This window comes from Artibeus jamaicensis, unplaced genomic scaffold (assembly GCF_021234435.1).
Source record: "Artibeus jamaicensis isolate MK-2021 breed Jamaican fruit bat unplaced genomic scaffold, CSHL_Jam_final contig_1998, whole genome shotgun sequence".
In the NCBI taxonomy this organism is placed as follows: domain Eukaryota; kingdom Metazoa; phylum Chordata; class Mammalia; order Chiroptera; family Phyllostomidae; genus Artibeus; species Artibeus jamaicensis.
The window spans coordinates 13,667,317-13,681,310 of record NW_026521407.1 but is presented as its reverse complement, the minus strand read 5'-3'; the positions used below and the strand labels follow the sequence as shown (position 1 = coordinate 13,681,310).

General features: G+C 49.8%; 1 protein-coding gene and 1 long non-coding RNA gene across 13 annotated transcripts in view; one reads left to right on the top strand and one right to left on the bottom strand.

The window, feature by feature from the left end:
* Nucleotides 1-9,356, bottom strand: part of MAPT (microtubule associated protein tau) — an 86,698-nt gene extending 77,342 nt beyond the window's left edge. For 3 of the 12 annotated variants that reach the window (XM_037163617.2, XM_037163623.2, XM_037163622.2), the window contains exon 1: nt 9,069-9,349. The gene's annotated coding sequence lies outside the window, so the exon portion shown is untranslated. Of the gene's footprint in view, nt 1-9,068 lie in introns of all 12 variants that reach the window. The other 9 variants (XM_037163611.2, XM_037163612.2, XM_037163614.2 and 6 more) reach the window with 6 other exon arrangements.
* Nucleotides 9,357-9,523: 167 nt separating this feature from the next.
* LOC119062576 (uncharacterized) lies at nt 9,524-12,858 on the top strand. Its single transcript, XR_005085001.2, has 3 exons — nt 9,524-9,635; nt 10,226-10,409; nt 12,465-12,858. It is a non-coding gene; the product is annotated as an uncharacterized LOC119062576 (long non-coding RNA).
* Nucleotides 12,859-13,994: the final 1,136 nt, after the last annotated feature.

Below are 13,994 nucleotides of genomic sequence, written 5' to 3'. Positions count from 1 at the left end.
GCTGCAGGAGGGCTGGTGACACCCCCCCCCCAACAGCTATTCCTGGGGATTCTCCACAACAGGCAGCTTTGAAAGGGACCGGTCCATATGAATCTACACCACAGTCACTACTACGCCCCAACATAGCAGGTCATATACAACTATTTTATTTGTATATACAACCCTTCCTTGGCTTATTAACAAATTCTGACGCATCACCAATACCAAAGTTAAAGCCAACCCAATATAAAAAATTCAGATATACAAAAATATAAGGTAGTGAATATTTACATTTAATATATTTATACTTATATAAGTATTATATAATTATAATATTTATATACACACAAATATATGCTACATAATTGTAATATTTATATGCATATATATTTTAAACCAAAAAGATTCTTTGAATTGTAACCTTCTCTTAGGTATTTAAGCATTTGGCTTTTGATTATTAATTATCCAATAAGCTTTTTGAGGGGGAGACCATGGGTGGGGGGGTAAGGTAAGACAGTGGTTTGGTGTCACAGTCCAATTAAGAACAATGAAAAATAAGCACCTTTGAGTGACCTACAAATATGGCAGAACTGGATTTGATCCAGGACAATTCTGTTGACACATATTTTAAGACACTGGTTCTAACTCAAGGGGGAGAGCTGGCCTTCATCCCGGGGGAGGGGCACGGTTCCCAGGCTCCACGAATTGCTCCCTCCTTCCCAGTACTGCTTGATGGCTGCAGATCACATGAAAGAGGATTATGGACCCAGGGGTCCTTTGATATCCTTGGGGCGGGGGATGGGGCAGGGAGTGCGGAGGACACAAGGATGAAAGTACGTCTCTGGACTTTCTGTAGTACAACCTCGGAGTTAGGTCCCAAAACAGCATCACCCAGCTGCCCCCGGCCAGGAGGAAAACTAGCAGCTGGGACCAGAGATAATTATGACCCCCTTCTCTTTGATGCCTGGTTTAGCAGTGGGGCAGACAGGACCAGAGGGACAGCCCTGAATGAGACATCATTATCAGCGGCTTCAGATTTCATTCTAACTAGCTGATTTAAAACGGTTTTCAAAGTGTTGGACTTTGATCTGAAACCCCTTCACTTAGGGAAGTTGCTACACTAAGGGCATTGAACTTATTTTGAGTCTTACAGTGGAAATGCCACAACACCCCTTAAGTTGAGACTCTACATGAATGAATTTGAAGTGCCGCCCTGTCCTGAAAGACAGGAAAAGAGCATCTTGAGGGTCCCTGCCTAGGCTGCCTCCTCCCTGGCACCATGTGAGGAGCAGAAATGAAGGACTGTGCGTATTCACAGCTGGGTCCACAGGGCCTGGCGCCCACAGCCTGGGTCTCCTCCTCCCACAGCCAACCTTCTAGGTCCATCATACTCGTTACCATAGTCATAGAACTAAAGCCGATGAAACACAAGTATTAAATGAAAGATAAATTCTTAAAGTAATTTTTTACTGTCAAATGGGATGTCAAAGACCATTAAAAAAATAGCACGACTTTAGAGGGATTCTGCATGCAGACCACTCCTCAGTGCAGGCAACACACTGAGTGTGGCTTAGGCAGAGAAGACAGGGAGTTTCAACCGCTGACCCACACAGCAAGAGAAGGCTGGGCCCTGTCCCAAAAGAAGGGGGGTAAGTGTGCTTTCATCCAATTTAAGTTAAAGTGAAATGTTTGGGAGACACATGTATTTCTGATTTAATGACTTTTTAGAAACTGACGTATTGTGACTCTCAGTCTTCGTTCATGGGTGAGAAGCCTTCTTAAGCTGAAGTGGTTAATCAGATATGACTCTGCTTATCGGATACTTGAACTTCCCTGTAGCATTTGCTTTCTTTAACATTTTCTACTCACTCTCAGTTGTCCACCATCAAGCCTGCTTGCCAGTTTACCAGCTTCAACACTCTGCGTAATTACTTCCTTTGCAAAAGCCTCTCCTTCTCTCTCTCCTGTTTTTCCCACTATTTCTCAGAGTCCGTCAGTGCTCACTCGGTACTCAGTGAGTAAACCAGTAAGATCTCTAAACCTGAGGTCTCTGTTCCACGCAGGGCAGGAGGGGGGTGGTTCGGCTCGGCTGGCAAGGAGAGGACACAGTCTGTTCCCAGCGTGGAGCGGATTTCAGGAAGGAAGAGGACAGAGGCAGGGACAACAGATGATAAGTTGCTCTGCACGCCTATGGCAAGAGTTCTGTGTGTACATGTAAACATGGGTGTGTGTGATTTCCAGGGGGTCCACTTCCACCCAAACAACAATTCCTGGTTCCAGGGGAGCTGGGAAGCTGCCTGCTGCTCCCATCTCGATCTCTGCTCAGTTTAAGAATGTACTTGATACAACTGATTCCATCCCCAAGGTCCATAGATGCCTTTATACACTTCTCCAATCACAAGTGTGGATCCAGAGGTTGCTGCTGATAAGGCCATTCATTTACTGAGCAGTTACTACAAGCCAGATCCTGGGCTAAGCACTGGGTCACCCCATTTAAGTCCCACAGCAACAGTGGGAGAGGTACTACCATACCCTAAGTTACAGACGATGAAAAACTCCAAAAGGCTAACTGACATGGCTTAGGTCCCACAAGGAGGCAGGGAGCCAGGATTTACACCCAAGAGGCCTGATCTGAGCCCACGCCCTGAACCACTAAGACAAACTTAATGCCTCTTTCATTGATTGCCCTGCACCGGGTATCCAGGAAAAAGTACCGCTGCCCTCAAAGCACTCACAAACCTCCCTATATAGCTGAGGCACAAAATACATTTCTTGGGGTTAATTCTGTAGTGCCCCTGATTGGGGCATACACAGAGCCGGCTGAAATAGCAACAGAGAAAAAAAAAAAAGGATAATCCACCTGGAAGTTATTCGAGTTGGCATTTTGTGGAAGCCAATTCTAGCTGCACACCTAGAGAATGTTTCCTAATCAAAGAACCCAAAAAGCTCAACTACCATCCTAGGCTGGCCTCACACACTCAGGTCAGGGCCATCTGTACAGGAAAGGAAGCTGGCAGAAGTGGCAAGAGAATGGCACCTGGAGACAGGAAAATCATTCTTGGACAGCAACCCGTCTGGCAAGGTGATGGGGCAGGACTGGCTTGGCTGGTACATGTCCTATCACCTGCACAGGTGCTTGGGGAGGCCCCTGAGCTTGCAGGAGTGGCAGTGAGTCCTGCGCACGGAGGATTCCAGGCAGGCCCTCAGCACCACAGTGTAATGGAATATTATGGCAGAGCCTGGGCCCCAGGAAGGAAGACGAGCCTCCAGGCCCACCTTTGCCAAGGGCAACCTGAGGTTGTGCATGAGGTCCTTCCTGTGCAACTCATCTACCCCCAGGCTCTGAACTGGGTCATCGGCGGGTGCCAACCCTTCAATCTTTCTGAGGGGTGGACCCTAAGATGAGAATCTCTGATGTCCCTGAACTTCAGAAGCGACTTGACCCTGACCATAGCCGAGTCTATATGCCTTGATCCCTCAGTCTTGATTTTCAGCCTTCTCTAAGCCCGTCAAACCCAGGTGCTCCTTTGTGTAGCAGAGCGATCCTGAAGTCCTGGATTTAGGGGGAGAGGTTTAAGGTCCTGGGATAGTTTCTCTGTTTTATATACAGAGGCACAGAGCTTAAGGGTCAGGACCAGATCAGAGCTTTAGGCTGTGCTCCAATTACAGACTCTTGCTCAAGTTTACTTGTGAGTCAGTGGCTCTGGAATGAGAATATTCCACTGGGTCAATGTTATAGACTGTGCTTGGGTTAGAAGGCTAGCCCACAAAGGCCTATTAAGCCTATGAGTTCGCTGAGGGGGAGGGGGACAGTGTCAGAAATCCAGTGCCAACACTCGGTGGCTGTGTGACCTTCAGTGAGTCACTGAGCTCTCTGTACTTCAGCTTCTCCACGGGTAGCACGGAGATTATCACAGCACCTGCTACATGTAAAGGTTGTTGGGAGGATTAAATGAAGTACAGTAATTTCTGGGGAGCACTTAGAGCAGTGCCGTCTAAAAGATGCTCAAGGAATGTAAGCTGCCATGAAGGCAACAGCACCTGGGTGACAATGTTTCTACAGCAGGGCTCTCACCCCTGGCACTAGTGACATTTTGGGTGGACCATTCTTTGAGGTAGGGGAGAATCCTGTGCTGTGTAGCTTGATTAGCAGCACCCCTGACCTCTACCCACTAGAGGCCAGTAGCACCTTCCCCCAGGTGTGAAAATAAAAAAATGTCTCTGGACATCTCACTAGTTTACAGGAAAACAGCCGAGAGTCCCAGGCGGACACTGGGTTCCTCCCCCTGCTGCAGCCCAGGTGGTCAGTCTTCCCTTCCCCTCACCTGCTGCGGTGGTCCCTCCCTAAGCTAGCTCCAGTCACTAGTGGAAGCATCTAGGGAGACAAATTAGGTGTCATTGGTCAGGTGGACATTTCTGGGAGGGGTTTCGGGGGGGTCTCTGAAGTGGGAAGATGAAAGAAGCAGGGTGGGAGGAAGTGGAAGGAATAGAGGCAAATGGGGTTTCCCGCCTCTGTCCCTCTGACCTCAGGGGCACAAGGAGCACTGCAGCTCTCAAGGTGACAGGGCAGGTCTCCCTCCTCCTGCTGTGAAGTGTGGTTTCTCCCGTTTCCTCTCTTCTTTGGCGATCAGAGGGGCCAGACTGTGGGGCCATAAGCAGTGAGTGCTGCAGTGGGAAGGCTGGAGGTCCGGGGAAGCCGGGGAGTGGAGGGCGCGGAGGCCTACGGAAGGGCACGGGCAGCTTTCTGGGTGTCATTTGTGTACAGGGTCGGGGTCAAATGATTGGATTTGTCCCCAAACCTTCCTGATGCCATGATCTTGAATAAAGCCCTCTTCCCATTCTGCTTTTTCTTCCTTACCTATTGACCTATATTTTCCCATTTTATCCATTTGTTTGTTAAATAAGTATGGGCAGAAATGCCTACTATATGTCGAGAAGTTTATGAAGCCCCTAGGAGTGTTTTTATTTGTTTTTGAGGCATCTTTTTCAAAATGGGTGTGAGGAAGAGACTAATTAAATAGAAGGCACAATCTAGTTGGAAAACGATCGTGTGTTCCATCAGAAAACTGACACATATTCATTCACACCCACAGCTATGGAGCCACTTATACTGAAGACAAACGCTGAGGGGAGGCAGAATAAAACACAATTTCTAAAAGTTTCCACAAATGGCCTTCATGAACTGATGTTAAAAGGGCTAAGAAAATTTCAACCTAAACAAAAAGCACCACAATCCTATTCCATCTGCAGGCAGGCACTGACCTCAAAGGGTATGTGGGTCAAAGGGCATGTTCAATAGAAGGGGCTCTTTTCCAAATGTAAGTCTGACCCTCCCTCAAAGAAATCGATTCTAAATTTTCTTCTTGCAATCTGTGGGAATAATCCATTTCTTTCAATCCCTCAGGGGAGGGGCGTCTGATACTAGAAACCGCTGAAAAGCCCCGCCCTCCCATGACTGGCCTGTGCAGATGAGGTCCACGTGGGGTTAGGGTTACACATCACAGACTGCCACTCATTCAAAAGAACAGCAAAGTCAACAAACCCCTCCCCCAAATCGTCCAAGCGAAAAACAAACCCAAGGAGTCAAGCCAGGTTACTGCAGCAAACACAACCTGTTACAAGAAGCAAACGCTGGTCAAGGAATTGACTAGCTTCTGGAGTCAATCGGGGGTGGGTGCCTGCAGTGGGGTGTATGCACGTGCTTAATTAATTGTTCAGAGGAAGGGTTTGTAGATAGGGAAATGCATAAGTAATTCTTACATTACTTATAAGCAGTAATAAGTAAACACAAGCAGCATCATAAAAGGTAAAATAATGCCTTAACTGATTATGGTAGGAAAGGCATTTCTCATTCTGTTGTAGGTCGTCGGGTCAATTGGAGAGACAGGGATCAGATAAAACTCAAGGCCTCCTGCTGAGCCTAAGCGCGCGGCGCCTGCAGGGGTAGATCAGGCAGTCTGGACCAACGGGGCTTGCAGTTACAGGTTCCTGAGCGCCCGAGGCTGAGCGGGGCGTAAACAGCCCCCAGATGCTGGGGATTCCGAGACAGGACCTTTCCCCGAGGCACCGCGGCAGGCTCGGCGCTCCACCGTCTCTGTGTGGGTATAAACACTGCATCCCTCTAGATCCCAGAGCGCAGAGCTAGGCATGGGATTTCTGCATCCGAATACAAAGGACCAAGGCTCTGTACCCGGGATCCTCGATTAACAGCCCCCTTGTGAACCCAAGTGCCCCACCAAACAGATTTCAACATGGAGCGAAATCAGGGACGTGTGGACTGCACTTGGTTCTGGGCATTGGGCTAAATACGCTCCCCCCAACCTACAGGGGACCTCTCTGCCTGCGGACCATCCAAGGCCACGGGTGTCCGGAGACCCTGTCTGGAACCAGAATCCCACGCCCAGCTCCAGGCCGATGTGGGATGTCAATGAAAGGGAGAAGCAGCTCGAATGGATCCTTGAGTCTCCCACAACCTGCCTGCAGCGGGTCCAGGGAAGTGGGGGCGAGGCCGGGGTGGGGGCGGGGGTGTCGCAGGTCCGTGGCTCCAATTGCCTACAGTGTCCAGGGCTGTCAAACTCATTTTCACCGGAGGCCACATCAGCCTCACGGTTGTCTTCAAAGGGCCGAATGTAATGTTAACTCCTTAACAGTTAACGAGTAGTTACATTTACATAATCCTAAAATTATTTCTGCCCTTTGAAGGCAACCGCAAGGCTGATGGGGCCCCCGGTGAAAATGAGTTTGACACCCCTGGCCCGCACCATTGTCGGGAAGGTTCACCCTGGCCCCGAGTGGACTTTTAGACTCCGAGCAGAGCCATTCCCCGGATATTCAGTCAGTATGCGCGGTCCAGGGGATGATTTGGCCCCTAAAATGCTCTCTGCGCTCCGCGCCAATTTTCAGCGATAGATTTAACAGAAAGCCGCTCAAACCCAGCTCATCACAGGAGGGCAAGCCGGGGGTCGGTAGCCACCCTTCTCCCCTCCTTCCCAGTTTCAAGGGCGGCAGTGAACTCCGGCTCTTAAGTGAAAATGCTGCAGGTTTCTAAAACAGTACTTGGCCACAAATATCTCAGGGTCGTGTATCTGGGTGGCTGTAGCCACAGGAAGCCAGTTAGGAAGAGCTACCCGTTGGAGGTTGGGGCTTCCCAGCAGAGTCCCCCAGGGGGCGCGGCTCCTCGTACCCCAAGGTTCTTAATCTCCGCTTGTAAGGGGCATGGCCACGCCCAAAGGCCGTTCTCAAGACGCGTGGTTTCCAAGGCAACCACCCCTCGGCACCCCTGTCCTAGTCTGCTGGGGGTGGTGGAGGAGGGATGGGTGTAGCTCGGAGCATCAGAAGAAAATTTATGCCCCTTCCTCCCATTTTCCCGCCTCGAGAAGCAACAGGGCACGAAGCAGAGAGAGGCTCCGCCTGCGAGCCCCCAGTCCTGTATCTCCCGAGGGTCCTCGATGCCCCTAATGGGCAGACTGGTGGGGCGTGGCCACCAGGACGCTCAGGGTGTGGGGTGGGGCGTAGTCCTTCGGCAGACACCAGCGCAGCGCTCGGAGACCTGGAATCCCACCCGGTCAGCTGAGGATGCTTCCTGGCGCGCGGCCCAGCTCCGGGAGGGGGCCACCCAGTGTCACACCCGTTTCACGCATGACTCTAGGGCCGTGATTCGGGTTCATCGACCCCAGAAAGCCCTGAGATCTAACAAAGGGTTCGGAAATGAGGGGCGAAACACGGGTAGAAGAGTGGGGGCCTTGGTTAAACACCCTTATAGAATTCAAGGCAAAAGACCAGGCCGGCATCACAGATCTCGTTAGCCCTACAAACAAAGCAGTGAACCCTCAGGAAGATCCTAGGTGGACGCTCCCAGGGCTCAACCCTGTAGCAGCAAAACGCCAAGATTTCAGCGCCGATTGTCCCCTACCCCCACCCCCTTAATAACAGCCCCGCCTTGTGCTCCAAAGCCCAGTTGCCCGGCTTGGCATGGCACCGTAAAGACGTGACACACCGCAAAAAGATGGCACCTCGCGTTCGGAGGGGAAAAAAAGCGGGGGTGGGAGTGGGAGGAGGCACAGCTTACCCTCCCCCTCCTCGCCCACCCGGGTCCACACCCACTGCCGCAGTGAGGGGCGAGCCCTGCGCGCCAGCACCGTGCCTCCGGTAGGGAGCGCACAAGCCGGACTCTCGGCGCAGAGCGAAGAGAAAGGGGCCTGCCTGAAGTGCACCTGCAGCCCCCCCCCCGCGCCAGTCTGCGGCTGGGAGCACCTGCGAGCAGGGGTCAGCCGCTGCTGAGACCTTCCACGTCTCAGGCCAGGTGATCCCTGCCTTCCCGAACCTCCACACTGGCATCCGCGCATACCTTCTCTCGGGCACGGCGCTGCTTGCGTCTCGGTGCCAGGCGCGCGCAGGGGGAAGGGCAACTGAAGTGACAGTGCCTGGACCCCTCCCCATCTCCTCGATTCCACTCCCAGCCCCCAAATGTCCCCTGCGGGTTTCTGAAGGAGGAAAATGGGGGTGGGGGATGGACCACCGCCTTAAATCAGGGGCAGCGAAAGCCCCATTGGAATCGCTACCGGGGAGGTGAAGGGAGGGGCAGGCAGGGAGTCATGTCTTCTAGAACCCGATCCATACCTTCCTTAAGGCTGATGGCAAACTGAGACAGAGAAAACGGATTAAAGGTTCGGTTTGGGGGGTCGTCATTGGACCCCCCCCCACACACATAGACATACATGCCCATTGCGGCAAAAGGCGGCGATCTACAGTGCATGACAGCCCCCTCCCCCAGGTCACCGCCATCTGTGCCCCACCCTGCAGGCACAAACCTCTGCCCGTGTCCTCGCGAAGAGGGTCGTGTGGAACCTCCAGCACACATCCGCGCACACACATACACGCGTGTGTGCATCCTCTGCATGGGTCCCTTTCCAAGCCCCCCAAGACCCACCCCGGAACGCAGAGAGCACAGGGAGTGCCCCCCACGCCGTTGCCTCTCACCAAAGCCCACCTCACGAAAGCCATCTCTGAGGTGGGGGGCCGAGGGGCGGAGGTCTGCAGGCGCATAGGGCGTGCAGGGAGGCACATTTCAGAGCCTTGAGCTTGCTTACCTGATGGTCGACAGAGGGCGAAGACAGTAGAGGAAAGCAGAGGAGAAAGTGTCTGTGGTGGCGGTGGTGGTGGCAGTGTCAGTGGTGTCGGCTGAAGGTGGGCGGTGGCGGCGGTGCTGCTGCCGGTGCCGGAGCTGGTGCCGGAGCGGGTGGGTGGCGGAGACGGCGAGCTCGCGCACCAGCAAGAGAGAGCGCTCCCGAGACTGGCGGGTGGCTGGCGCAAGCGCGAGCTGCGGGAGCGCGAGCCTCCCCAGCAGAGGCGGACAGAGAGGCTTCCGCGGGCGTCTTTTCCTCCTGCCACCAGTGGGCGTGCAAGAGCGCCCCACACTTGGCTGTCTCCCGCCTCCCTGCTCGCCCCTCCCAGCGCTTCCCTTCCCAGCCTGCCTTTTCCCACCCCTAGACTCAGGCCACCGCACTGACCGCCGTGCGCAAGCGCGTTCTGTGGCGCACGCGCACCTGGGTCTCCTCCCACGGCTGGAGCCTTTGTTTTATCTGAGGGGTCGCCTCCCTGGGAGGGAGGCTTGGTTGCCAGTTGGTATAGGAAGATGATGCGTGTCCTTCCGCCAGGTCTGCTGTTCTGTTCTTTTCCTTCTTGTCCTCCTGGGGTGATGTCCTGTCTCGGAAACGTCTTGGGTGAATTTCCACATGGCGGCTCCTCCATCCGTCCACCTGGACCTTAAAGCCATCCCCGGGTTCGGGTTCGGCCTGCTCTCATTGGCGGGCACGCTGACCCTTCCCCGAGTCTCCCAAATTGGTCTCCTTGTTGGAGATGAGTTTCCTTGGGCTTGCTTCATTTAAGCCTGCTTTCTGTCTACCTTTTTTGTTGTTGTTGTTATTGACCAAGGGTAATGCTTTCCTTAGCAAATCCTCTTAAAACAGACTAATTCAGTTGTAATATAGTAGTGTTTTTTTAACAAGGAATATTCTCGAATCTATTATTAATCTAAGTGACCCGATAATAAAATGTTAAATTAGACAAAGGCTCAAATGGCGCTAATCACCTTATAAGGCATTTTCACATACATAGCTATTTTTTCTCATTTGTTGTCACACCATTATACTGTAAGTAGAGTTGAGACTTGAATTCCTAAGTGCCCATTGGAGAGTCTCACCTGCATAACACACCTCAGACTGACCAGAACCTTTCATTTTCCCAGTCACCTAGTTACCAGCTTCCGTCTGTCAAGAAAGAGACCACAGGCCCAAAATGGAGTCACTTGTGCTAAGATGCTTCACCGAAACTAAAAGTTAATACCTGACCTAATTGTAGTTTCAGCCTCTCCCAAGAGTGGAATTTTAAACTACCAACTAGTCTGGAATTTCCTGATCAACACTAATAAGGTAATCTGCCTAATAAAACCCTTGCCACCATCCCCACAAAAGAAAGGTACCCTGTTCCTGAAAGAATTCTTTTTTTTGATAATAACTTTCTTGTTCTGCCCAGTTTCGGTCTATAGAAACCTTCCATTTTGTACAAATTCTCAGTGCTCCTCTTTACTTACTAGATGGGATGCTTCGTGATTGATGAATCACTCATCAAAGCCAATTAGATCTTTAAAATGTACTCCATGGAATTTTTCTCTTTAACAGGCCTTACCTTGGTCTCCCTGATATCTAATTTAAGCCCTGCCTGGGGAGGCTTTATAGGTATGGGGGTCTGGGGACAACCATCTTGTCCAAGGGGAATGGGAACTTGTCTTGAAGCTTTAATTTGCCTAGGCCTTATATTCTTTTAAAAAATCAATACTGTATGTTATAGATTAATACAAAAGTCAGGTTATTGAAAATGATTTATTCACATGGGTTTAATTACTATGTTATTATTGGGAGTACTGGGTGGATGATAGAGATGGGGCAAATTTCTTTTTTGGGAGAGGAGCAAATTTCTAAAGCCATAGGTTCTAAGTCTCTGGAATTGACCTTGTTGTTGCTCTAACGGCCACCATCCTTCATTAAGTTAAAGACTTTTACCTTGCTTCTGGACATGTAGTGACATCACTGGTCTCCCTGTTCTCCGTTTGTATATCAGCCCACCCTGAACCCCCTAATCTGATCACTCTTCAGAAGCAAGCATTTAATCCTGACAGTCTCTTTTTCTAAGATAGCTAAAGCCTTCTAACTGACCCCTAAGTGAAGTTAAACTCCTCAGCCGTCAACTCCTCGGTATTCAACACCCAGATCCCCACCCTACCCCAGCCCCTCGGTGGAGCCTCTGTCCACTCCCCTTTTCCCTCTCATCTATCTACTCTGTGGCTAACTTAGCTTATTTGACTGGAATTCTTCCCCACCTGTACTCTGGGGTTTTCCTCTGTTTACAAAGTCCTTGCTTTTTCTCCATGTACCTATCCTACTAACCTTCAAACCCTAGGTTACATTTTATCAAAACCTAGTCACCCCAACTGTAAGGGATGTTTTCAAGCTCTAGGAGGAGATTAGCAGTTACTCATCTTCTCTCAAAAGTGGAGAGAGGGTTAATATTAATCTTGTTTTATTGCTTTACACTTCATTGTTGTCCCCAGTGTTTCCTTACCCCCTTTCCTGTGTGGGCAGCATGTGTCCTCTTCTGTTACCATGTGATCAGGACTGCCCGCACCCCACTCCTCCACTGATTTGGCCTGGTCACATGACGGTCTATGGCAACTAGAAATGACGGGCGTGATACAGACTTGTCCCAGCAGAAGCTCTGAGAGGCATTGCAAGTTTCTGCCACTTTTACTCATCTCTTCCACCAACCAGAATGGCACGCTCCTGAGGCTGAGGCCCCAGGATGAAAAACACAAGAAGTACATTTAACATGCATAACATGAGCAATAAGTAGACATGTACTGAGTGAGTCACTGAAATTTTGAGGGTTGTTTGTTATTACAGCAAAGCTGACTGATAAAAGGGATTAACTAATATATATTTGTGTGTATATATATGTATATATATTAAGTAATATACGTGTATTTATACATACATATATATCTTTTAAAAATACATTTTATATAGTATTGTGAAGTTTTTAAAAAGATTTTATTTATTTTTAGAGGGAGAGGAAGGGAGGGAGAAAGAGAAGGAGAGAAACATCAATGTGTGGTTGCCTCTTGGGCACCCCCTACTGGAGACCTGGCCCGCAACCCAGGCATGTGCCCTGACTGGGAATCAAACCAGCAATCCTTTGAATTTCAGGCCTGCGCTCAATCCACTGAACTGTACCAGCTAAGGCTAGTATTGTGAAGTTTCTTACACAGTGTCTCACAAATAGGGGGCATCCATTAAATGATAAATAGTAGTAACTTATTTCCTATCACCATTAATCCTTTTGCTACACACTTATTTCTATATGTAAAATAAACTTTAGCAGTAAAATTAACCCTGTTCCCCATTGAAATTTCTCATTTTCGTTCCTTTAAGACAGAGGACAATGAGAACTGCCTGGGACCTGGTGTCACTGTGGTCTCCTGATACTGACGATCCCATCTGCCTACATTAGATGGAGGTAATGAAAAACAATCTTAAGCAGATCCATCGTTTAACTATATGTAATATTGAGTCGAGTGTTCATTCCAGGTAATTTCATCACTGGAGATAGTTAGTGGCTTGCTAACTCAAGCCAGGAAAATGCATCCCCTCCCGTTTTTCCTGCTCCTCCCTCTTGCTGAAATAGAGGTCTCCTGGCCAATTCAGCACACCATGCCTGACATACAGAAACACAGAAGGTAGAATGCCATAGGGAAAGAGCTGAGTGAGCTTTCAGAAGCACTGGGTCCTAATCTTAGCCATCCTGTGTGACATCAGACAAATTCCTTAACTTCTCTGGACTTCAATTTTTTTTTTTTTAATATAAGTTTTCCCAGGCTGGATTAGAAAGAAGATCTGGATACCTATAGAATTTATACAAGTCCAAACAAAAAAAAGAATACACGGGTGCGGGAACCAAGGGTTCCCAGTTCTGGAGGTCAGAAGTCCAAAATGGATGTCATTGAGCTTCACTCATGGGGCGTTAGGCAGGGCTGTGTTCCTCCCAAAGCCTTTGCAGGAGAATCCGAGTCCTTGCCTGTTCCAGCTTCTGGGCGTGGCCTGCGTTCCTTGGTTTGTGGCCCCTGGCCAGCAGTCACATTACTCCAGCCTCTGCTTCCCTCGTCACATCTCTGACTGACGCTCCTGCCTCCCTGTTTCCATTCTCGTCCTGTGATGACACTGGGGCCATCCAGATGATCCAGGGTCCTCTCCCCAGTTCAAGATTCTTAGTTTCATCACAGCTTCCAAGTCCATTTTGCCACATAAACTAACGTATTCACAGGTTCCAGAGATTAGGACAGGGTCATCTTTGGTGGGGCCATTATTTTGCTTACCAGGGAAAGACATGGTGACCACAGGGCACAGACCCCTCAGGGAAGAGGGCCTAGGGTAGGCCCACACCTAACGGCTGGCCCCAGTGGTAAACGTTCAACGTGGGGCAACTCTGACGGTCCGTGTTGGCTGCAGAGATCCCCCGTGGTTGGCCGAGGCTGGTGTTGGCCCTGCATCACAGTTTGACTTCCTTTGCACAACCTTGCTTTCTTCCTCTTCCTTCCACAGCTATCTGTCCTGGGGACACTACTTAAATACCTTGCACGCTACACTCTGCCTCAGAATCCGCTTCCTAGAGAACCAGTCTCTATCTTCATGAGCATATTAAATAATAAAATCTAGCAGTAGGTGTAATAACTTTCCTAATTTCAAATAGGAGTAAATATGTGATATTTTCAGATATCTATAACACATGTACTATGATGTGAAAATATCTATTAATGACAAAGTCACAGGTACTGTTAATACTGTAGTCATCACCAAAATGCTACATCCCAATAGAGGTTGTAAAGTAAAGATGAACATTTCCCTTCTCTAAGTTTGTGGACCCTCAGGTTAAGAGCCCTTACCTCTTTCTCTATAGCAGGGGTT